This window comes from Diplotaxodon limnothrissa, linkage group LG20, assembly GCF_057381915.1.
Source record: "Diplotaxodon limnothrissa isolate DT_005_m linkage group LG20, D_limnothrissa_male_GT1.1, whole genome shotgun sequence".
Taxonomy (NCBI): Eukaryota; Metazoa; Chordata; class Actinopteri; order Cichliformes; family Cichlidae; genus Diplotaxodon; species Diplotaxodon limnothrissa.
In genome coordinates, this window is record NC_140615.1 from 24,774,682 (window position 1) to 24,801,720 (window position 27,039).

Genomic DNA, 27,039 nt, shown 5'->3' on the forward strand with positions numbered 1-27,039 from the left:
TTCCTCAGATCACTGACATATTTAAACCGTTTTCATAAAAGTATGGAAATGCCACGGGGAGTTAATATACTGATGAGCCACAGCATTCTGAACAAGCCTTACCCAAGCCACACTTGGAGTCTACAAGATCTCTGAAGGTATCCGGCACACAATGTGCACAAAACATTCATTAAGTTCTGTTGTGAATTGAAACAACCAAGGATTGCTCAGTTATGTCTTTAAAGTCCCTCTTGCAGCTTCATGGGATGTCACTGTTGTTGTAAACCAAGTAAACAATGCCTGACCAAGAGAACCCAACAAGCCTTTCTGTTTCAAGCATGCCCAGATCATATACTGCCCCCTTATTTATAAGGGGTTGCCACAGCTCCACATATCTGAATTGGCAGATTTGTATGCAGGTTCCTGATGCAACATCAAAGGGTTTTGTATCTCAGATCAGAACTGCACATTTTTGCTTGTTAGGTGAATGTGTAAACCACTATAATATGGTCTTCCAAATCCAGCATGCTGACAACATCAACTGACTCCTCTCCAAGTGTCTTTTGATATACACTGTGATTTTGGGCCACACAAATTTATTTGTGAGTTCTCACCCTGTGGCAGCTGGGATTGGCTCCAGCCCCCGTGACCTTGATTTGGATAACCATCTAATTTGGAAACATTTAACTCACTGTAAAAAGTACAATTTTACATTTTTTATAATATAAGTAACAAAAATATCTAATCAAATTTACAAGTAAAAAATAAGTTTTGTACTTTGAAAGGGTTATAATGTAATGTTGATACTATATACAGTATGCTACACAGCAAATTCTGGTCTTTGGAATAAACTCTCAGGGAGTTCAGATTAACTACATTTGAGTGTACATGCGTGACCATCGAATGAACTCTAGTGCAGAGTTAGAGTAACTCTTTTCCGGGAGTTGATTTTTCAACTCTTTATAGGAGTTAAAACTAAACTCTCACGGAGTGAAATTTCTACTACCATATAGAGTAAAATTTAACTCATAACTAGAGTTAAGTTTGATATTAACTCTTTTGTAGTGTTACTCATCAATTGAAAAAAGTTTTAGGTTTTTGGTGCAAATTACTACAAAAACACAATAGTGATTATTATGAATGTATGGATTTTATTTATCAAAAATAACATATTCAAATATGAATGCTGCATGGATTAACATACATTCTGTGTAACAGTACTGTAATAGCATAATATCCACCATTATTGGCAGCTAAACAGTTGAGGTCAGAAAGGCCTAACATTGGGCGAAAAGAAAAAAAAAACAGAATTAAAGGAAAAAAATGACTACAGAATAAGCACTTCTTGTAATGCAGTGTTAACGTGAGGAAGACTCTGTAAAGTCTCCATCAAGCCAACAAATTAAGTAATGCAACTCTCTCACAGAACATAAAATTGTGAATCACACCCATATGACATTTGGGCATCAAAACATTTGAAATGTCTTACTTTCTCCCTTTCTAGGACCAGTATCTTCTTAAAAATGGTTTCATTTACCTGAAAAGCAGGACACTGATCATGGAAACACGTTTCATGGTTAACATGCATAACAAAAACAGAGAGAGAGCGAGAGAGAGAGAGCAAGTCTTATTACACACTACAGTTGCAGAGCAAACTACATGAAATACTATATTAAATTATTTTTCTCTAATCTGTTTTATCTTCGTGTTTAAGCTTTTTCAAGTAATGGCAACTAAAGAGTCAAGTATAAGTCAATTAAGTACTGTATCTACATTTCTTTCATGTATGCTGTCCAATAGAGGCTGAACCATTTGAAGTCCGGCATCACTTGTGTCACTGCTCTGACTGCTGGTGGTTGAGACAGACAATGTATCTGTTAGACTTGGAGAGGAGGGCTCTTCCACATGTTGCTTCAGGACAGTCAAATCTGAGGGTGACAAATAAAAATATTAGAATACAAGGTATATACAATCAAAAACACAACACAACAAAGATACCATTTATGCACACAGGGCCAGTAAATTGCACGGTTTGATTAAATTATACTTTCTCCCAGGAGAACAGATGGTTATTTTGTATTTTATTATGGTAATATACAATTTACATACCACAAGGTGTGAGTGTCACATAGTGTGTTAGGTCTGAGCAGTCACGCAGCTTCTTGGATGATTGTGTTTCCAGGATGTCTGAAATGCATGTGATAAATCCAACTTACTGTTGAGCCATGAAAACAGCATTTTGTGATTGTTACCACAGGATATTAGACAAATTAAAAATGTTTATTTAAGAGTAACTGTACAAATCAAATCCTTCAAAATCTATCAGAGCATATATTTACTTACCTTCAGCTGTATAGATGACAAAACACACCTCTTTGACTGCTGCAAGTTCAGGAAAGATATCCTCATCCACCTCTATACCCTGCTCATCCGTGACTTTCAGTGCTGCATTTTCTGGTATGAGAAACTTCTGCTGCACTGAAGTAAAATCATCACTTAGTTAATAACAACATTATCATTTCTTCTTTAATGACTTAGTACAAACCATAACTTACCTGCTCTCACAAAATCTGTGAAGCTGACTTCTTCCAATTTTGCATATTTCTTTGTCTCTCTGTGTTTTACTTTTATCAACATCTTGGCCACCTACGGAAAAAAATACCTTTACTACTATGAAACACAACACAAGAAGAAGAGGTTGTTTATGGTAACTCTATGTAAACTGTGTATAACTTAATCAACGAACACTGTCTTACATTGAGTTAGCCTGTCCACACTAAATATTGCTTAAAATCTATTTAGCTAGGCTGGTTTAGCAGACAATGTGACTGCATGTTTGCTGTGTCCTTGTCTTTACAGTTCTGGAGACAGGGTTGTGTGCATGTCTCAGTGTGCAGCAGGACTAACTAACTGATGTTAATGGTACCTCAACATCTCATCAGTGCAGGCTGCACCTCTCTTTGGTTAAATACGGCCATTACCATGAGTCTAAACAGAATATTACTGTAGTTAGCTAACGTTAAATTAAACGTTGGTGTTAAAATTAAGAAATAGAAATAAACGTTTTCATTGACAACGTGAAATGTGTATCTTAAAATACAGTAAGATAAGTAAGTTAGCTAACTTTTGACTAGCATTAGCCTAGCTGCTATCTCCAAATCAGCATAACATACAGAAAACACATGTAGTGCTAGTTAGTTAACTTTATATTTTACTTGTGCATCCATGTAACTGAATATATATATATAAATAACATCACTACACTCACAGAAAATTCCAAAGTAAATAAAGTATTTTTACCTCCTACATGTCGGAGTCCAAGAAAGAAACACAGATAGGCGCTGTAACGGTCGACAGACAAACAACACCAGCAATGTGTTGAATTAGACTCCTTAGCACCCAGTGAATGAACACCTAAATATTACACCGCTTTAGAGTACTCCCCAACACTGACTGTAGTATAAGGTGAAAAATAAACTCCCGGAATGTAACTCTTGCGCACTTTTATGCCTAACTCCAGAATATTTAACTCCAGTGATTTGCTGTGTATAGACAGAAAAAGATACCTATAAGTCATGAAATGTATTTCAAAGCTAAACTTTAATGTTATTAATGAGTCACTGTATTTCTTATATTGCTATGTACTATGAAGTTTTTAAAATTGTATTTACAGGGAGTTTTGCCCTGCCTGCATCACCGTTGTGTGGTTGCTCAAGCAAAACCTTTCTGGATTGATCCCCACTCCACCTAAACCCACTCCAGCCCAGCCATCCATTTCCTGGACAGAGATCTGAGGAAGCATAGGGTGCCCCTGGAGGTCTCATCTTGGACATTTTTGTTGTTGTTGTTAATTAATTACCTCCCTAAAGTCTGACTGGGCATCCCATGCTGAAATATCACCCAATGCTGTGTTCTAATTTCTTGTTTCCTTTTTGCTTCACTCTTCTCTCTCTTTGCCCTCCTTTTTCGTGTCTATGGATCCAAGGAGCATATCTAGCCTGGAGATGAGCTTGAGGGGACAGGCAGTTTCTTTAGAAAATGTGGGCCTGGTTTAAACACAGATATATTCTAAATATTATATTTATTTTATATTTAGAATCATTAATGGATCATCTAAAGCAGCAATTTCTTTGTTTTTCTAATTAGTTTTCAATTCTATTTAGTTTTACTTAGTTACCAGACTAAGTTTTCTGGTTTTTATTATGTTAACATGTTTAGTTTTAGTTTTTCTTTTAGTTTTTTCCTTTGTTATTATAAGGGAAAGTGCTTTTTACAACACAAAAACAGCCATTGTTGAAGGTAACAGACTCACAGGATGTTGAGGTCCCAATACACACATGTACCATAGTTTGACAGTGACAATGCTATTGAAGTCCTGACTTTTAGCTTTAATTGACAGGGTTTAACAAAGAAAATTAATGTTCAGGAATTATAGCCATTTTTATATATTGAGCCCATTTTCAGACTCTCATAAGGACTATTTTTGATATTTTTTTTGATATTTGAATGAAAACATGACTCCCTAAAACCTGGAAACCATGGCTATCACCCAATGCTGTATTTTCTCTGCTGACCTTTACTGCTTGCTGGCCTCTATGCCTTCGGTTTTGTCTTCAGTAACATTTACCCTCTTTGCCTTGCTTTTGCAGTGTGCTTTCAGCAGTCACACCATCAATAAACACTAGCATCCTGGCGCCACTAGCAGTCATGTCATAGCACAGCTTCAATCATGTTGGATGATGTGGTGTGCTTCGTAATGTGAGCTCACTTTTTGATTTCTTACTGCTCTGCTATTCTATTCCATTGTTTGCTCTAAGTTAATCTCAGTTATTCTGTCCAGTTTTTTAAGAGGCAGGCTCTTTTAGATGTTATCTGGCAAAGTTCAGTCTGACCTTCTTGGTTTGCAAATACTCTGCATTTACATTCATAAAAGTGTCGCTTGAGTGTAGACGTTGACAATGTCACGATCTGAGGAGGCAGACCGTGCGGTGGAGTGTGTGGTGGACCCAGGTGCGAACACACAAGAGTAGGCTGGAGCAAACTTAACTGAAAGCGAGCCTTTATTGTGGCTGGTGACAAGGAGTGCCGACAAGGCAGAACGCAGTGACAAACTAAACTATGACTAAACTGGGAAAGTAAAACTAGGAAAAACTATGAAGACACAGGAAACCATAACTATGAATACTAAGACTGGCTGTGACAACATGGACGGTGGGAACACAGACGACGCGACACAGACTGTATGAAACACGGAGACTAAATACACATGAGGGATGATCAGGGGAAGTGGCCACACATGGGAGCACAGCTGACACACAGGAACCTAACGACAGGACAGGAGAAGTGAAACTGAATACACTGACAATGAATACAGACTTTCAAAGTAAAACAGGAAACATGGAGATTAGACATGACAAGACTAAACATAACCACGCAGACATGACGCATGAACCAGGGAGACTTAGTACAGGGGGAGATGACATAAACAACTAAGGAACAAAACTAAACTGCAATCTAGGAATTAACTAGGTGAACTAAGTTAGGTGCAAATGAATACAAAAGATACATGAAACTCAAATACGGGGTCGCTCGACCCAGGACCATGACAGACAATGGATATGCCTACCTCCTTGAGAGTGTCCTTGACTTGCCTAAATGTTGTGAATCTGTTTTTCTTAACCAAGAAAAGAATTTGAATGTCTGCTGTGGTCTTCTAGGTCTTTTGCTAAGACAGAAATTCCTTCATTTTAAGAATGTATCATATTGCATATTTGGCTACTTCTAAAGTTTCTGTTGTCTCTCTAATAGGCTTTCGAGTTTTTCAGCTTAATAACGACCTCCTTTGCTTGCAAAGATATCTCTTTCAACAACAATAAACCGAAGTCAACACTTGGAATCGACTCTAAATATCTATTCTTTTACATCTCTCATTGCATAATGACAAAAGAGGTCTCATCTGGATATGAAGCTGCTTGTCATTCAATGCTTCAATTACTTTTGAGCCTCTGAAAAAGGGAGACTATAATTGCTACACAGTTAAAACAATTCTTTTCTTAAATTCCTTGAATGAAATCTGAAAGTGTGCACTTCTATCACATCTCGGCTGTTTCATCTCAAATCCACTGTGTTGGTGTACAGAAGCACAATGACAAAAAAAATGCATCTTTGTTGAAATATTTGTGGACCTAACTTTATGTAATATAAACATATTGTCTTCTCCAACAAACACCAGTGTTATATTGGAACTTGCAAATATTAGATTTCCCCTTTTTTTTTCAAGACCATTAAACCCTGGAACTGTGTACAGGTTTGATCTGTGTCCACTGGTAGCATGATCCACTTTCTACTTTTATTCCTATCCAGCTAATCTAATAGTAAATAAAGAACCAATCAGCAGCCTACTTGGTTTGTTAAATGTCATCCTATAGTGGATTACTTTGTTTGTATTAATAACGTTATCTTGAATGGATTAAATCAATGTGTCTGACATTGCAAATAAAGAACATTTGACTGCACTACCAGCCAGGTGCATGAACAACGGTGGTTTCTGAAATAGTAGTTTGGGTGCAAAAAATACAAACAATAGCTAAGCTAGTCACAATAGCCTCTGTTACACAATGACAGTAGCAGGTTCAGCCAATAGTGAGACTGACAGAGGTGTGCAAATGCTCATTTGCAAGAATTTCTATGCAAATGTGTCTAGTTTCCAATATCTGAGATGTAAAACACAGAATTAGTCATATGTGTGTCTTTCTAAAGACAATTAAAAAGAATGTGTATGCATGTTTCGGTCTTTTGCGTCTTTTGCTTTACTTCTAATCCTTAAGATTTGGTTTTAATTAATATACTGTGGATTCTAACATTGTTGGCTTGTTGTTTTTATTCATCAGAATCTCTGCTACATGTAGAAGATCTGCTGCATGGTTATTCATACTGTAACAGGATGACCGTTAGGCCCAAGTGTTTGGATCAAACTATGGTGTACCGCGGGCCATCATGCTGTGCGTTTTTTTGTTATTCATCACAATATCTGCTACAGGTAGAAAATCTGCTGCATGGCCGGCCATAACAGGATAAAGAAACTCTTAAAGACAGTAATGTGCATCAAGCCAATGAGCCATTCATAGGCCTGGTGCCATCTCATTACTCTTCCAATGACACCAGCAGAAGCATGCCTAATGTCCCATTGTCTGTAGCAGTCAGAGACAGGAAGGGAGATAGGTTAAAGTTAAAAGAAAATCCACGCCACCACATGATCTGGTTTCCCCCTTTTCTGCTCATCTATGATTCTCTCTCAACTGTACCTCTCTCCTTCTTTTCACTTAGTATATTCCTGTGGGATGCACTTTTTTTAAATAGCTGCCTTTAAGCTCTCATTTCTACTGACTTTTGAAAGCCGGGCTCAGATTTTTTGGCCATTACCATGATAATAGCTTAAGTTCAGATTCTAACTATGAACCTTTAGTCAGCCTTAAATGAGGTCCCTAATGGTCATGTTTTTAAGGGAGCAATAAGTCCACTGTATCGCAAAACATATACTCACCAGTCACTTATCCTAATTCTGTCTGGGGCACTTAAAATAGCTCCTCCTTTTCAACAGTAAAGTTGCCAGTGAGTGCCACTGTAGGGCAGCAATATAACAGTTCTCTCCAGAATTAAAGGTATAATGTTAATATTTACGTAAAAATGCAATAATATTTTAGCACTCTTGATTCTTATCACTATTGATTGTTTAATCATATTTATTAAATATATGTATATAAACTCTTTAGTGTGTACAGTCAAGTCACATCCCTGCATGAAGAGTGGGATTTACATGCAAGTAATATGCAGTCAAGGGGCAACACATAAAAATTCCAGGAACTACTGTGAATTGATATGAAACCTAGATTTTAGTTTTACAAGCCTGAAAAGCCTGGTAGTTCAACCCCGAGCCCCTAGGTCTAAGGGAGGCTTTTACGTGTAAATGAATTTGCTGTATGGTATACAGATGCAAATATGGATAATAGGGGCTACCACTGCTCCTGAGATGACACCTTTTTTGTAAGAGGTGCAGACTCCATTTAAGATAGCATAAGATCTTCACTGTTTCAAATAGATCGGGCTCAGTATAATTATGCACTCATGAAATGTAGCCAGAATAGATGCTCCTTATGTAAGTAACTATAAACCTTTATTACACTTTTATTTCAACAGTTTAACTGAATAAGGATTCATAAGGGTTTTAAGAATAAAATTGAAGCATTTGAATACCAAATCTGTATATTCAGACTTCTGCTCTGTAAGAGTCTCAATTTGACTATGATCTCACATGTAATTCGATAGGCCCCAAAACTCCTCCCTTTGAGGCACTCGACTGCTACTCCAGTGTGGCTTAAGAAGAAAAGACAGGCACGCAAATCCTCATGTTGCAGTGAAAATGTATATGTTTGAATACAGGTTTTATATAATAATATATTATCATGAGGATAAACAGAGGAATAACAGAACGGAAAATGGCAAGTTTGGAAATAAAGTGGAGAATCACATGAGCAGAACCAGACTCTATTTAGACTCTATTTACAAGCGACTTTTTTACCTTCTATGTTTTAGGAAGTGGTGTGTCGTCTACTTAGTGACAACTGCAGGCAGTAGAAGAAATAGACTACATGCTATCTGCTGTACTGATGTAACTGCTGAATGAGCCATCTGTGACATTTATTTCTCTTTGATACTTTGATTCTATTTTTGATGTTTGACTGATTCTGGTAAGAGTAATACTGAGAATTAAAGTTTTAGTAAAGTTTCTTTTGTGTCTTTTCCAAAAATGAAAATCCAAAACTGGATTGTTTTTTTTAAAAAATCGAATAGTCTAATTTAAGCCCCAAATGTGACCTGACAAACTAAGTCATTAACTGAAGCAATTACTGAATATTTATTTTGATTTTCAATCATTCAACCCTGCATTAGCTATTTGTTGCAAAGAACTGTATGTGCACATACTTGCTCTTTTGTTTCTCTAAACCTTTTTCAATCGTTAGTTTCACCATAAAAGTCTGAGCCCTTTACAAAGAGTTTATGTGTTGCTATAGTGGAATGTAACACAGTATAGTGCCTTTTGTTGCTTGGGGCTATATAAGCCTTTTGGATTGTACTGTTTAGTTCATTTTTATGCCCACACAGCTAAGCTAAATAGCTAAGCCATGCAATAATGGATATTTAATGTGCATATTTGCAAGTCAGCTGGGGACATATTTTAGAAGCAAACGAAGTTTGAAACCTACTTTCAGAGCTAATGTAATTATGTATCTAGCTACAGCTGATGAAATGTTCAAGTGTTGACGAGGTGAATACTTTTGTTTGACTCAGATATCTTGGCTTATTGTTTTAAACATGAAAGTCTGTCATTATCACTGCAAACGGCACACTTCCACTTGTAATTATTAATTACACCTAAGTCTGCTCCTAACAAACACAATAAGTTGTTTATATTATAGTTGTACTATAGTTGTTTATATCTCTGCTGTTCTGCAGTTTTTCCATTTTCTGTTTTTAATCATTTTTTTGCTTATTCTTCATTATGCTCTAATGATTTTTTTTTTTTTTTAAATCTGCATGCTCCATCAGTCTGTCACTTTTCTGAACACCTGAATTTCCCCACTGAGGGACAATAAAGGATATTTCTATTTTTTTCCTATTCTTTTATACAGTGGGGCAAAAAAGTATTTAGTCAGCCACCGATTGTGCAAGTTCCCCCACCTAAAATGATGACAGAGGTCAGTAATTTGCACCAGAGGTACACTTCAACTGTGAGAGACAGAATGTGAAAAAAAAAAATCCATGAATCCACATGGTAGGATTTGTAAAGAATTTATTCGTAAATCAGGGTGGAAAATAAGTATTTGGTCAATAACAAAAATACAACTCAATACTTTGTAACATAAGCTTTGTTGGCAATAACAGAGGTCAAACGTTTACTATAGGTCTTTACCAGGTTTGCACACACAGTAGCTGGTATTTTGGCCCATTCCTCCATGCAGATCTTCTCGAGAGCAGTGATGTTTTGGGGCTGTCGCCGAGCAACACGGACTTTCAACTCCCGCCACAGATTTTCTATGGGGTTGAGGTCTGGAGACTGGCTAGGCCACTCCAGGACTTTCAAATGCTTCTTACGGAGCCACTCCTTTGTTGCCCGGGCGGTGTGTTTTGGATCATTGTCATGTTGGAAGACCCAGCCTCGTTTCATCTTCAAAGTTCTCACTGATGGAAGGAGGTTTTGGCTCAAAATCTCACGATACATGGCCCCATTCATTCTGTCCTTAACACGGATCAGTCATCCTGTCCCCTTGGCAGAAAAACAGCCCCATAGCATGATGTTTCCACCCCCATGCTTCACAGTAGGTATGGTGTTCTTGGGATGCAACTCAGTATTCTTCTTCCTCCAAACACGACAAGTTGAGTTTATACCAAAAAGTTCTACTTTGGTTTCATCTGACCACATGACATTCTCCCAATCCTCTGCTGTATCATCCATGTGCTCTCTGGCAAACTTCAGACGGGCCTGGACATGCACTGGCTTCAGCAGCGGAACACGTCTGGCACTGCGGGATTTGATTCCCTGCCGTTGTAGTGTGTTACTGATGGTGACCTTTGTTACTTTGGTCCCAGCTCTCTGCAGGTCATTCACCAGGTCCCCCCGTGTGGTTCTGGGATCTTTGCTCACCGTTCTCATGATCATTTTGACCCCACGGGATGAGATCTTGCGTGGAGCCCCAGATCGAGGGAGATTATCAGTGGTCTTGTATGTCTTCCATTTTCTGATGATTGCTCCCACAGTTGATTTTTTCACACCAAGCTGCTTGCCTATTGTAGATTCACTCTTCCCAGTCTGGTGCAGGTCTACAATACTTTTCCTGGTGTCCTTCGAAAGCTCTTTGGTCTTGGCCATGGCGGAGTTTGGAGTCTGACTGTTTGAGGCTGTGGACAGGTGTCTTTTATACAGATGATGAGTTCAAACAGGTGCCATTCATACAGGTAACGAGTGGGGGACAGAAAAGCTTCTTACAGAAGACGTTACAGGTCTGTGAGAGCCAGAGATTTTCCTTGTTTGAGGTGACCAAATACTTATTTTCCACCCTAATTTACAAATAAATTCTTTACAAATCCTACCATGTGAATTCATGGATTTTTTTTTTTCACATTCTGTCTCTCACAGTTGAAGTGTACCTCTGGTGCAAATTACTGACCTCTGTCATCATTTTAAGTGGGGGAACTTGCACAATCAGTAGCTGACTAAATACTTTTTTGCCCCACTGTATCTGTTGGAGACCTAGTGCCAACATTCTGGCAATGCCCTGTTCTAGTAAATTTTGTGTCTTACCACTAGAACCAATACATTTCAAAAGTCACACCTTTTACTTTGAAAGTGCACAGTCGCTGTTTCTGATTTGTTTTGCAGTTTCACAGCTGACTGGGCAGAAGCTGGCAGCTGTTTTGCAGAGAACCCAGGGTCTTTCATGCAAACTATGGGTGCTCTCAGGTTGACTAAAGCAATTTATTGTCTTATATTGTCTTAATCAATTTCACCTAGCAAAACCTGCAAACTCCAGTATCCACTTGTAATTGCCTAGGAAATACCTATTTTTCACTGGTAATCAGTAGTTACCAGGCGTTCAGCAACTGGTCTCTGGTCTGTGTGACTGGACCCTGATGGACTGAATATGGTTCTCGATTGGCAGGGGTCTGGCAGACTATAAGGAGCTACAGACAGCCTGTATCCCTGCAGAGTGTCTGTTGCCAGATGGAGGCAGTGTTGAAATTAAGTGGTACAACCAGTCTGTGGGCTACTCCTGCTTGAGCTGTTGTTGGTCAGCCAGCTGTGGAGAAAATCAAACTTATGAAAAAGCTGAAGTAAAGCCCCCCAAAAAGTGTCCACAACTGCAGTATGATCACAGGTGGCAAAAGTACAGACATTCAGTACTTAAGTAGAAATACAGATACTGTAGATCGCTGGGGTGGCTGTAGCTCAGGTGGCAGAGCAGGTCAGCCACTAATCAGAAGGTCGGTGGTTCGATCCTCGATCCTGGCTGCATGCCAAATATCCTTGGGCAAGATACTAACCCCATGTTTGCCTACTGCTGGTGGTCAGAGGGCCCGGTGGCACCAGTGTCCGGCAGCCTCGCCTCTGTCAGTGCGCCCCAGGGCAGCTGTGGCTACAATGTAGCTTGCTATCGCCAGTGTGTGAATGTGTGTGTGAATGGGTGAATGACTGAATGTAGTGTAAAGCGCTTTGGGGTCCTTAACGACTAAAAAAGCGCTATAAAAATGCAGGCCATTTACTAGTGATGAAAAATACTCCAGTAAAGGTTTAAGTGCAGATTCAGCTTCTTTTCTGAAATAAAAAAAAAAAAAAGTACAGGCTCTGAAATGTACTTAACATCCAATAAAATCAAAGAAGCTCATTGAAGAACATTTCTACCACCTATTTTTATGCAAATCTAGCTGAACCCTGTCCTATTTTGATGTAATAATAAAATAACATTAGTAGATAGGAATACAGTCTAAATTTGAATTCTAATAAAGGTACTCAGTTTGACTCAGGTAAGTAACGTGAGCAGAGAAAAAGAAGGAAAATTTTTAAAAAAGTCCTGTTTTCTGTAGCCTATATTGTAGAGGGCAACTTTGCCTCTGAACAGGAAAATGAGTAAGAAAGTGGTTAAAGTTGGATTCAGCAGGTGGGGGAGCCCTAAAATCTGCTGTAATGGCTTTTTGTGGGGAAAAGAATCACAACTCTCAATAATTTCTTCTGAGAGCTCCAGTAGATTTTCTTAATGTACAGGTTGTAATTAGCTGACCTGCTGCTCTTTGTGTAGTTAACTGAATCACCCGAATTCAAGCAGATGTTTCATGAGTTTTCCTGGCTGATTTCCTCTACACTGATAGTAGAGCAGGGCGATATGACCAAAAATATTTATCATGATATACATTTGAAAATTTGTGATAACGATATAACTGACGATATAACTGACGATATAATTGACGATATAATTGACACTAGACAAAATACTTTACAACTCCACAACTTTATTCATGCAAAAAAATAAAAAATCAACGTATTTTCACTTAGACAAGCAGCTATTTTTTATGTGCATTAAAGTTATATAAAAATGTAACAGTGCAAATGCAAAATCCTTGCTGACAGTTTAACCAAAAGGCATTTCCAGTGGAAATTGGCCGACATGTGCTCAGCATAACCATGTAATATCCACAAAACTTAAAAAGAGGTTATACACACACAATACGTTAATATTATGTTGAAGCGCAGTACATATCACTCAGCGAGGCTCCTGCCTACGATAGCCGTAATGCCCATCAAGCGGTGCGGGTTTGTAGCTTAGCAAAGTTAGACTAAAACATTTTCCAGCGCCATGTAGCACATAAAATCATTTCGAGGTCAGTAAACACAACCAGAATTCATACATAAGGCACACGGGATTATAAGGGGCACTGTCGATTTTCAGAAAAATCAAAGGATTGACTTTAAGTGTGCCGTATTTTCCAAAAAACATGGTAATAACGACGGCTCGCTAGCATGCGCTACCAAAAATAGTGCTTTGTTGTGTATCTGATGGATGAAAGCTAAACCAGTGCCACACCACTGAAGTTGCAGCATTTTTACAAACCAATTCTGGTTCATCCATTTGATTCAACGATCCGCTTTCGCCCTCCTCATTCTCCATCACCACCATGCTTTTTCCGCCATGTGCGTATGAAAACAAAGGCACTGCGCATGCGTGTTTTACCCATATTCTATCGCAATATTTCATTTTCTTATCGTTGCCCGACATTATACTGGTATTACCGTGAACTGTATGATATGGCCCAGCCCTAACTGATAGTACACTGTTTATGCTGCCTTTTTTCTAGACGGCATAAAGTTGGTATGAAGGTGGAATTCAGTAAATGAATTGGAGCATCAATAGTTTCACTTCAAATTGCTACACTTGATTGTAAACAAACTCTGACCATGAAACCACAGTCACTGTGTACCAGTCACACACTGTCCCTTATTTAAATCCATCACAGTACAGCCAACTAACCTGTTTATCCTGCATCTCTTTTTATGCGACATTCCCTGGTGATTAATCCACAACTAGGATTTCATGTGTTACTGTTTAGGCTCAAATCGGTTTGATGTTTGAAGGCCCGCAGTGACGAAATAATAACTCGCCTCAAGTGCCTTAAACCAAAAGTAACAAGCCTGTTTTGAAAATGTAAGAGGTGGAAAGGACAGATAATGGGTTGGGGGGTTTTGTATTTTTGTTTTTACAAATGTAGGAAGTGAAAGTAAAAAGTTGTCAGAAAGTACAGATGCCTGAAAATTCTACTTAAGTATAGTAACAAAGTATTTATACTTTATTACTTCACACCTCTGAGTGTGACAAAACAAGCACAAGGAGGATACTAAGGAGGGTGTGGATATGTCACTAAGATCACTTTGTTTAAATCCTCTCTACCTGAAAGTGTGTTACAAAACTGCATCACACAAGGTCCAAAAAGCTACCAAACCCAGAGCAGGCGATGTGACTGTGTGTTTCTAAAAAGCTCATTTTATGTTTCTGTGTCACCTCATTTTAAGTGGTTCACAGTCAGAAATGCCCTGTGGCCTCTGTTAAGCTGCATGCACTTTAATCTGCAAAATAATAGTAATAGGGCTAACCTGTGGTCACAACCACACACTGCTACCTCTGCCCTTTTTACTTTGTTGCTGAGTGCAGACATAGCATTTGTTGTGTTTATCTCCAAGACAGGAATGATTATTACTAAAATTTATGTTTGTTTGTTTTGGGGTTTTTTTCGAGAACTGATTGGTATTTGTTTCACCTCGTATTTCTGAGTATCTGTGTCTTCTTATCAAAAAGTTGCTTCACTTTTGGATAGTTAAAGCTACCAAAACTACTTGGTTAGCGAAACATGCCAAAAATACTTGGCTAGGTTTCAAAAAGGATCTTTGGATTGGGTGTTTTGTCATTTTGGATTAAAATACAACCTTTACCCAATCATTATCAACCTTTCTTTCTCTTAAACTGCCTGAGTGGCATGTCCTATTGAAGTCTCAAAAGAATATGCATCAGTAGCATTGAATGTAAATGCAAAACTTTCAAAGTTAAGTTTCACAGCACTGGAGTTCTGTGAAAATGTAAGTATACCTCATGAGCTTTTAGAACCACCTTTTTCAATAATACATTAAAGTAATTGTTTTTGGTATAACTTCAGTCTCTGTGTGTGTGTGTTTGGGACCAATGTCCTGATGGATTTAGCTAAAGTTCGGCCTAAACCATAAACCTGTCAGTCAGATGGCTTCATTCTATAATACAAGGTGCCAAGGACCTGTAGCAGGAAAACCATCCCAAATTTGGGATTACAAATGTACATCCCAGATGTACCTTTGATAACCTAAGAGGGCTGCTATATTTTGTTTAGAAGGAATATACTTTCTCCTGGTAACCCTTCCAAACAAGCCATACTTATTCAGGCCTTTTCTAATTGTACTGTCATGAACTTTAACATTTAGCATGCTAACTGAGGCATGTGGCATCTGAGATGCCACTCTTGGGCTTTTAGTAGTTTCTCTGAGCATTGCACTGTCTGACCTTGTGGTGAATTTGCTGGCATGTACACTCCTCGGAAGATTGTATTAACACTCACCTGAATGCTCTAGACCAACTTCCAAACTTCTACTTCTACAGAGGTGCTAAAACTTGGTGATGATCAATCAATCAAGTACATTTGATTAGCAACACACTGATGTTAGTTATCATCTTATTTACATTTTACTATGGGAGGAGTAAGAATGTACTCATGCAGTGAGTCCTATGAAAACTTTCTTTTCCACATCATTGTATTTTCCATTTTGTAACTGTTTTATACTTTGTTGTGAAAAGTACAACGCATATTAACTCTAACTGAAATTATGTAAAAGTGAATGACATAAGAGGGCACTGCATTTCTAAATAATTTAGACATTAGCTACCATTTGTTACATATTAGATTATCTTTTGCCTTGTTCAAAGATAGGACAGTCAGAAGGTGATTTAAAGGCAAGATTGTAATTGGGAAATATTGCACTCAGTCAGCTACTGTCATGGAGTCATCCACAGATACAAGGTCAATAGGAGGGTCAGCATAATGACAAATGAACCCTGACATTGAAATTAAGTACAGATATTCGGCTTTTTTATTCTGCAGTCATGGTCCTGTGCTGCACCGTTATGTTAACTGCAATGTCAGTGAGGAAACTGAGGGTGTGGGAGGAAAATGGATGTGGATCATTTAAGCTACCATGAAACAGAATGTGAGTGAGTTGTGGCTAGCTGTGCGGGTTTTAAGCAGAATTTTTCAGCTATTAGATAATCAGAATCAGAATCAGAATGGGTTTATTGCCAGATGTTGAGGTTTACAACATTAGGAAATTGCTGCGGTGCTTCAGTGCAGACAATAAGAATTAAAGTGCTATGTAGAAAGAAAGATATGTGCATGAGATATACATGAGATATATACATGAGAATAAGAATTATGAGTGCTACGTAGAAAGATATATACATGAGTGCAGGTGGTGATCAGTGCCAAACATGAAATGATGCAGTGACACAGCGTAGGGTCATGTGTTAGTGGCGGGGACAATCATGTGGTTATTGTTCATGTGTCCAACAGCAGAGGGGAAGAAACTGTTCTTATGGCGAGAGGTTCTGGTGCGATTGGACCGGAGCCTCCTGCCTGAGGGGAGCAGGTCAAACAGACTGTGTCCAGGGTGAGAAGGGTCAGCTGAGATCCGAGCTGCACGCCGCAATGTCCTGGAGGTGTACAGGTCCTGCAGAGATGGGAGTCTGCAGCCAATCACCTTCTCAGCAGAGCGCACAACACGCTGCAGTCTCTGTTTGTCCCTGATAGTGGCTCCAGCGTACCACACGGTGATGGAGGAGGTGAGGATGGACTCGATGATTGCAGTGTAGAATTGCATCATCGTCCGTGTTGGCAGGTTGAATTTCTTCAGCTGCCTCAGGAAGTACATCCTCTGCTGGGCTTTCTTGATGACGGAGGTGATAGTGGGCTCCCACTTCAGGTCCTGGGTGATGGTGGTACCCAGGAAGCGGAATGAGTCCACAGAGGTGATGGGGGTGTCAGTCAGGATGATGGGGGGGAGTGGGGCTGTGTGCTTCCTGAAGTCCACAATAATCTCCACTGTCTTCTGGGCATTCAGCACCAGGTTGTTGTGGCTGCACCAAGACACCAGACGTTCAACCTCCCTCCTGTAGGCAGACTCGTCCCCGTCCGAGATGAGCCCAATGACGGTGGTGTCGTCTGCGAACTTGATTAGCTTGACAGACTGGTGGGTGGAGGTGCAGCAGTTGGTGTACAGGGAGAAGAGCAGAGGAGAAAGAACACAGCCCTGAGGGGAGCCGGTGCTGATGGTCCGGGAGTCCGAGACATTCTTTCCCAGCCTCACGTGCTGCTTCCTGTCCGTCAGGAAGTCAGTGATCCACCGGCAGATGGGATCAGGCATAATGATTTTGATAAAAGCCATTCTGTGGGAGGATGATAACAGCACAAAAGCAATTAAACTGAACCCAGCATTCAATTTTGTATGTGCTCAAAGGCTATGTGAGACATCAAGTGAAATCATTTCAGAGATAATGTGAACATGCTCACCTTTTTTACATTTTTCTCTCCCATTGTTTCAACCTTTTGTCTACAGGGTTGACAAACTGAAAGAAACAGTGGGGCTCTAAAAACCTATGCAAACATGTGTACATGCCACAAAACAAAGTGCAAATAAAGACAGTGCAGTCCTTAGTTGCATTCAAGTAATCATCCTGTATGATCACTGACACACAAAGAACACAGACATAATATAGTATAACTGTCTCTTGTACTTTGATGTAAATACAGTGGTGCCCAAGTTCTGGTTTGAGGTATCTGTGTGGAGCTGTGGACAAAAGCAAAAACAAAGAAACAAAAAACACAAATAATTATTAAAATAATGTGACAAATGCAGTTTAGTTGAAACAAAGAGTCTGGTGGCAGTCTGAAAAGCACGCAGTAGAACTTCAGTTATGTGCTACATTTCTTCTCCTCAAACCAATTAAACATTCTCTTTGCAGACAAGAAACTTCTAAGCACTTTTCTAACATAAAACTAAACACATACTCTAAGGCTCCAAAGTGCTTGAAATTGACAATCAACTGTTAACCAAGTGCTTTTTTCCCTTTTAACATGTTATGTAAGAAACCTAAAGAAAAAAGATTTCATTATATTTTTTATACACGTTTATACAGACAGTAAAGCAGACTGAAAGGATCCTAATTCAGACCCTAAATAATCTGCATAGCGTAGGGCAAACTACTGAGTCATCCCTGTGGATGTGGGAAGGACAGAAAGCAAATGGTGAGGTATATCGGGACAGGAAAGCAACCATTCTTTACAGTATTAACTATTGCACAGCTAGGGTGAGTATAAACTTTATTACTCAAATCCACCTAATGCCAGCTGAAAGGAGAGTTTATCTAGAAAGCCTTGACTTTGTGTTTAGTGTTGAAAGAGGTGCGTCCGTTGAAAGCTGATCATCTATATATATCTATATACAGAGTTGCAGAGTTGTCAGCTGCAGATACATAATGATAAAGTGTTATAAGTGAGTGTGTTCCAGAAGGTAATTGCATCTTTATTTAATAAAGTGTGATTGGTAGAGATTGATAACAGCCAGACATAGCTGGGCAATTAATATCCTGATTGAGTGGCCATGGAGAGGGCTATCAGAGTGCTGTTATTGCTGCAGTCTCCAGCTGGCTCCAAAGTTTAAGGGAAATAAATGACTTCAGTGATTAACATCACATTGATGCTCTTTTCTCAGAGAACAAAATGAATTGTCAGTCTTTGCACTTTGGCAATGGGCAATATCCAAGTTACTACACTATCTAGTTTGCCACAGGTTCAAACCATCACACACATATTCACTACTCCTTGCCGTATTCACATACATGCTCTTATCTATGCATAGCTGATATACCATATAATGATAAAGTAGCACTAAAAGTAAAGTGACATATTGTTTATTTATTCAGAGTGTTTGGGGTGGAAAACCAACAGAAATAAACTTGGATCAAATTAGAATCCAATCAAATTCAAAGAAAATTGAAAAAGCACCAATTTTATATGAACATAAAAACTAAATTAGAAAAACACACACACACACACACACACACACACACACACACACACACACACAATATGTATTCCAGTGTATTCTGTGATTTGATCAAACCCAGTAGTCTGACTTTGGCCATACTTCATGGTGTCACAATAAAGCCAACAACTGCAAAGCATTTCTGAATATTTTTCCTGTCACTCATATAGAAAAGAACAAGGGCTGACATATTCATGGCAAATAACAAATGGAGGTTTCCCTGACAACATCATGTGATTTCTAATCATTTTCTTTGAGGCTTTTAATGCAGTTAGGGATGTAACTGCAATCCAGGTACACAGTTTTCTTTGACATACCAGGTGTGACTCAATTGCAGTTGTTGCACACTTGAATTAAAATGAATTGAAACCAGTGTGGCTTTGTGAGTTCGCCTTTACTGCATCTGCAAATATATACATGGACATAGCACAGCGTTACACACTTTTGCAGTCTCACATAACGCTTATAGGCGCACTGCCTTATGGGTAGTGTTTAAACTCAAATCACTAATATTTCTTACAGTGGAACAATGAAATAAACATAAACACAAGGTAGTGTGATCCACCAGTCTACATCTGCTGTGATTACAGCCCGGTACAGGTATAAATCCACAAAAGTGCCACGAGGTTTCCACACAAACTAATGAATCAGATCTAGCTGCTAATCGTTAGCATCACAGCTAATTCACATCGCTACCAATAACTTATACACTAATGACACATAGTGGGGATTAACGGCCAACTTTCCCACATTCTCTGCAACCCCGTGGACTCATCTGTAGACACATTTTAAGTTATTTACCATCTTGTATCTGCTTACCTGCAAATATATACATGGACATAGCACAGCGTTACACACTTTTGCAGTCTCACATAACGCTTATAGGCGCACTGCCTTATGGGTAGTGGCTGGCTTCTTTACTCCCGCTAGAGCTGCTCATTTTAGGGGATACTCCCTCTTGTGGTGTAACGGAGGAATAACTACGCTTCCTGCACTATGTCATTTTTGGAGACTGGGGCACACATTATTTTACCACAATCAAAGAAAATACAGATGTGAACAATCAGACCATTTAACTAACTACAATATTGTCACTAAAGATTATGGGGGGTGTCTTGTTTTGTCCACAATGTCTTTCTTGTCCTTACACTCTCCCCTCAAAAAGTTAATGGCGTCCCGACATTCTACCAATATCAGTCCTTATGTGGCAACTATACATTGCTCGTAGGAGGCTACATCCCTTTAGGAGTCAGAGTTCAGCATCACTGCTAGCCACAGTGAAACACATGACATGTATCTCCCCTTCATGTCATATGTCGCAGCAGGTGTTATTGTGCACGATAACAGTCCACTGCTTTTCCATCCATATCACGGGTATCTGCATCTTTACTGAGTAAGGTGCTCTCACCTGGACATAACCTCGCTACATGACATGGGTGCCATTCTCATTACAGGTCATTCCACTGTCTTCTTTATAGCTAACAAAACAGAATTAACATTTCTATCCTTCTAATAAGCATTAATAAAAACCCAAAAATGTAACTGTTATAACTGCTTTACTGCAATATGTAACATATGACTGTGTCTGAGGTATTTATTCAAGTGCTAACGTTGGCTGTCCTAACTTGTGGTAAGTAAACATTAGCTTTTGTTTTCTCATTCTGAAAGGATACTTTTTCACACTGGCAGGTGACTGGTCAGTGTCCTCTTGGTCACTGCACTCCATCTCGAGCTGGTGCGTCTGCTCTGTGTCTTTAATGTCCTCTTGTGCCTCTGTATCCTCGTCATGCTGGTCGCGTTGGTGTTCTATATCATTCACGCCCAGATTCTCTTCTTCGCAATCCTCCTGGTGTTCCCTGTCATTGTCATCACAGAGATCCTCCCTACTGCCTGCTCCACTTTCTGCATTGAACTCTGATGCTTCTGTCCACCAGGACTGTCTACCACGTTCCCCTTGTTCTGTTGCCAGTCCTCTGATTGCCCTCCAGTCATCTTCATCCTCCGAACTGTGCTCTTGCTCATGCCGCTCATGTCTGTCCTTGTTGTTTTTCTGTTTTTGCTTTCCCAGTTCTGCATGTGAGTTGACTTTTCCGGCTGGTAAGAAGTCACACGGCAGCAGGAGGTTCCTGTGGACGACTCTGACACGTCCCTTGCCATTTTCTGGCTTAATCTCATATACTGGGCTCTCCTTATGTTTCCTTTGTGTCACCTGAAACACCTGGTCCTCCCAGAAGGATCTCAGTTTCCCTGGTCCTCCCTTCTCACCAAAATTCCGGACCAGTACTCTGCACCCTGGGTACAGCTCTGCACCATGTGTTTTTCTGTCATAGAGCACTTTTCCCCGTCGACTCTCCTTACAGGCTGTCGCTGAGGCCAGTTTGTAAGCGTCCTGCATGCGAATCTTCCACTTCTCAGCATAGTCTTGATGAGAAGGGCTTTGGTCATTAGCTGTGAGACCAAAAATCATATCAATGGGGAGTCTGGGGTTTCTCCCAAACAAGAGGAAATAAGGTGCATATCCAGTAGCCTCGCTGCGCGTACAGTTGTACGCATGGACCACCTTTGCCAGGGATGCCTTCCAGTCTGCTTTTGCCCCCTCTGGGAGGTTCCGAAGCATGGCCAGCAGTGTCCTATTGAACCTTTCTACCTGACCATTTCCCTGGGGGTGGTATGGTGTGGTTCTGGACCCCTTGACTCCACTGTATCCCTCCAGCTTGGCAAAGAGTTTGTTTTCGAACTCTCTTCCCTGGTCATGATGGAGCCGTGTGGGAAAACCAAACTTCAACACAAAGTCTCCAAATATTTTCTCTGCCGCTGTTTTGGCACTTTTATCTCTGCAGGGATAAGCCTGAGCAAATCGTGTAAAGTGGTCCATGGCCACGAGGATATACTCATACCCTCCCTTACATTTCTCCAAATGTAGAAAATCAATGGAGACCAGCTCAAACGGGTACGTTGTAGTGATATTGATCAGTGGGGCTCTGGTGGGCTTGTGGGGACGCTTGTTTTTTAGACAACTACACACCTGTGTTATGTAGTGCTCCACGTCCTTCTGCATGTGAGGCCAGTAAAAGCGATCCCGAATGAGGGCCAAAACTCTCTCCACCCCCAAGTGACCCATGTCTTCATGTAGTTCTTTATAAATGAGCGAATGGAACTTCTTAGGCAGAAGTAGCTGTGTTCGGCTGAGTGTTTTCCTGTACAGTAAACCATCATTATCAAGGTGCAGTTTCTGTTTTTCCCTTGCCAGAGCAGCGATCTCCTTGTTGCCTGCCTGTTTTCTGCCTTTTGGCCACCGATTAGAGATGACATACTTCAGGACTTCCCCGATCACAGAATCCTCTTTTTGTGCATCTCTTAAGTTTGCCTTAGGGATTTCCAGACCTGACATCCCTACCTCCTCACTTTGCTCTGCTACCACAGTTGAGATGTTTAACGGGCAGAGCCAGGGTTCACTTCCCTGCAGCTGAACAGCCAGAGCCTGAGTCACGCTGTTTAGGACCTCAGGTGTCACTGCTTCTGTACACGTTTGTATGTAGTGTTCCATATCCAAGGGCATTCGTGAGAGACCATCTGCATCCCTGTTAGCTCTACCAGGTCGATACTTGATGGAGAACTGGAAGTCAGCGAGTTCAGCCACCCATCTGTGTGTGGTTGCATTCAGTTTTGCCGTTGTCAGCACATATGTGAGGGGGTTATTGTCAGTGTAGACAATGAAGGGTGGTGAATAGTAGAGATAATCTCTAAACCTCTCACATATGGCCCACTTCATGGCAAGAAATTCCAGCTTCCCTGAATGGAGGTGGTAGTTCTTCTCTGGGGCAGTAAGGGTCCTAGACCCATATGCTATAACCACTAGCTTCCCATTTTGTCTTTGGTAAAGCACAGCTCCAAGTCCCTCCTGTGATGCATCACAGTGTAAGATGAATGGTTGCTCAAAGTCAGGATAACCTAAAACGGGGGGCTGAATGAGGAAGTTGACGAGCTGACAGACCACCTGATGATGCTCAGCTGACCATACCACTGGGTGAGAGGATGGTAGCTGACCCCCTTGATTCTTTGTCTTTTTGTTGTCTTTTGACGCCCTGACTCTCCCTTCCCCTGGCTTTTCTGAGGAGAGCAGGTCATAGAGTGGCTTTGCAATGCGCGAAAAGTTAGGAATATAGTTGCAATAGTATGAGATGAATCCCAACAGCTTCCTCACTTCCCCAATGGTGGTGGGGTTCCTTTGTTTTAAGGCTTGGACAGGCGCAATGTCAGCGGGGTCCATGGTGTGACCATCTTGAGTTACCAACCTCCCCAGGAATCTCACCTGATTTTTGAACAGTTCACATTTCCTGGGTGTTAATTTCACTCCATGGCTCTGATAACGCTGCAGGACCTGCTTTAGATCATTTAAGTGGTCCTCAAATGTTTTTGAATGAACAAGGTTGTCATCCAAGTAAGGCAGACATGTGTCGTCCCGCAGCCCTGCAAGGCATTCTTCCATCGACCTCTGAAACTCTGCCGGTGCAGACGACAGCCCAAAAGGAATTCTTACCCATTCATACAATCCCCAGGGTGTGATGAATGCTGTGAGAGGGCGACTTGACTCTTCCAGGAAGCCCTGGTGATAAGCCTTCCCTTGGCCTAAGACCGAGAACCAGGAGCTTCCTTTCAATGTGTTGAGCATATCCTGTATGCGTGGTATGGGATGGCGGTCCGGGATTGACTTCGTATTTAGCTCCCTATAGTCGCAGCACAAGCGGAGGCCGCCATCCTTTTTTCGCACACATACGATGGGGCTGGAGTAGGGGGATTTTGATTTCTTTATCCACCCTCTATTCAGCAAGTCTTCCAAATATTCTTTTACTTCTTTATGAAGTGGCTTAGGCACTGATGTATATGTTCGGCGAACAGGTGTGGGGTCGCTGAGGCGGATCTTAAGCTGCAGTGAGGGGATATTGCCAACATCGTGTTCATCACGAGCAAAGGCATTACTCTCCTCCCTTAATAGCTGCCTGATCTTCAGCTGCTGTGCCGGAGAGAGATGGTCGAGGGGAACTGGGGGGTCCCAAACACCTTCACTGTTGCTTCTTGTTCTGTTTTCCTGTTCCCCAATTTGGCTAGCTGGAGGTGTAGCTGTTGCTTCTACAGTAGATCTTGTTGTTCCCATTTGTTCTATTTCCACTGTCACTGTGTTTGCTGGGTAAATAGTTCGAACCCTCTGAGTTTGTCCCAAAACAGTTCTCGGAGGCAGTATGATCTCATAAGCTTTGGTATTAGTGACTGGGAGGCTCATACGGGACCAGCTGCCTTGCTGTAAATGGACAACGCCCTCTTGCACCTCCAATCCCTCTGGCATCTGAGGGTAGGGGCTGGGCTCGAACAGTACATCCTGACCTGCTGGGAGTGGGCCTGCTCTCACACTACACTTGACCACTCTTGTCTGACCAGGTGGGATACTCATTAATTCTCTCCCAGTTTTCACTCTGCCCTCACCTAGCCCGTCGTCTCCACTCTTCATCACCTTTATAAAGACCTCAGCTTTCTTACAGTCAATGGAGAATGCTGTGCTAACAGCTTCTGTTACAGCATGAGGTGGCTCTATTCCCCTCTCTAGCATGTATTCAATCACGTTGAAGCCAATTATTGGCTCCTCCGCCACCCCGTCTTCCTGAGCTACTAATACTGGCACGAGAAGTTCTAACTGTGCAGCCTCTTCTGTGGGCAACCTGAATTTGATTTCAACCCACCCGGAAAATGGGATTGGTGTCTGGTTTACTGCCCTCCCATCTAATATACCAGGCCCAATGATTTCAGTTAAACTCCTAACTTTGAGGTGTGGGATGTTCTGTTGTCTCCATTTTTCATTTATGAGACAAACCTGTGATCCCGTGTCCCACAACGCTGCGGTTTTTACTCCCTCAAGCAGGCAGGTGATCAGGTGCTTCCTCCCTATAAGATTGAGGAGCTGGGCTCTTCGTTTTGGGGAGAGGAGGCTGACGGAGACCGCTTCATTCCTCTTATCTGGTGTGGCGGCTGCTGCTTTTGTCTCCAAATGTTTTATACTGTCCGTCAAGAGTTTGTGAACATCTTGTTGTTGCTCACCTTGGTTTAGTAGCTGAAAAGAGGGTGACGGGCGTGGGTTCACTGTGCTAGCTGACATACCAATCTGCTCTGCCCTGTCTGGAAGTTTTCTCCGGGTGCGGCATCCCCTAGACAAATGCCCACTTTGTCCACATTTGAAGCAGTGGTCGCAGTTTTCTCCTCTATTGCTGTCCTGACAATCCCTGCAGCCACGTTTGAGGCTTGGGCGGTGTAAGGGAGAAGGTCGGTGCGACTCACGAATCACTCCTTTTATTTCAGCTATTTCCCCTTTTAGTTGATTGATGATATCAAACAGCTCAGTTTCCTTGCGTGTCACTGTTGCTGGTGCTTTAGCAGCTTTACCTTTTGTCGAGGTGGAGAATGGCTGGTCTTGCCCACCCACTGCACCAACTGCTGCCTCTTGCACTGACTGTGCCTCTGCTTTTATCTCTCTTACTTTCATTTCTCGGGTGGTCTTTCTGAATTTTTGTTGCCTCTCCCACTCAAGGCTGGCCGCTTCATTTGTCTTTGCAATCAGCACATCGTCAGTGACTGCTGGATCATCCAGGTAGGGTTTGATCTGGTATTTCACATTGTCGCTAATCAGACCTGTGCCAATGGCTCGCAGAAACTTTTTCTGAATCAGTTCGACACTGTATTGTTCATCTGTCCCTGGCTCCCTTGATGATGCTAGGAGTCTTTCTTTCAGCTCGATTGCCCTAAATAGAAAGTTCTGTGGGGACTCATTACTTCCTTGAGTGATATTTATCAGCCGATGATAGAGGTCAGTAGAGCTATCCTCCTTGTAGTGTCCCCTCAGTATGGTACGAAGCTGCATGAGGGTGAGGTCTGTTTTAATCTCCAACATATCACGGAGACTTAGGCCTGGGCTTATGGCCCTAACAACAGCTTCAATAATTTCAGCTTCGCTGTGATTCTTTTTAAGTCCCATTTCGATTTGATGAATCAGGTTGGAGTATGACAGTTTGTCTTTCTGACCCCGTTCCCCAATTTGGCCACTGATTCTAAATTCCCTGCGTATAGTCACTTCAGGGGGCTGTGTTGCTGGTGAAGCAGGTAACGGTGATGGATGAGTAGGTAACTGTGCAGCCAGACCCTGACTAGTTTCTTGGGAGGCCATTCTGTCTGTCAATCTTGCCATTTCTTCCTCTAACCTTTTTGTTGAGGTTTGAAAACTTAGTTGCAATGCTGCATATTGTTCTTGTAGACTGGCCAATGCAACCGCATCCCTACTGACACTCTCTTCACGTTCCTGTGTAGGGTCATCTCTTTCCTTTAATTCTTTAACAGTTTTAATTAATCTGTCCAGGAATGTGTGTGCTACTTCCTCTTCCTCCACTTCAATAATTGTTTCAACTGCTTCACTTATTGTTCTGATCAGCGTGTGCTTCTTTGTCTGTTTTCCGATTGAGATTTTAGCTTGTAAACACACTTCTTGTAGTTGATCTGACCTTAACTGTAGCAAGCTCTCACTTAGCTGGTCTTGCAGTTGCTCCAACTCCATACTGTGGGTGACGATTCTGTAATCTCACACTGCTTCTCAGTAGCACCGCTGATCCCACCGCTGCCACCAAATTTTGTTGCACACTTGAATTAAAATGAATTGAAACCAGTGTGGCTTTGTGAGTTCGCCTTTACTGCATCTGCAAATATATACATGGACATAGCACAGCGTTACACACTTTTGCAGTCTCACATAACGCTTATAGGCGCACTGCCTTATGGGTAGTGTTTAAACTCAAATCACT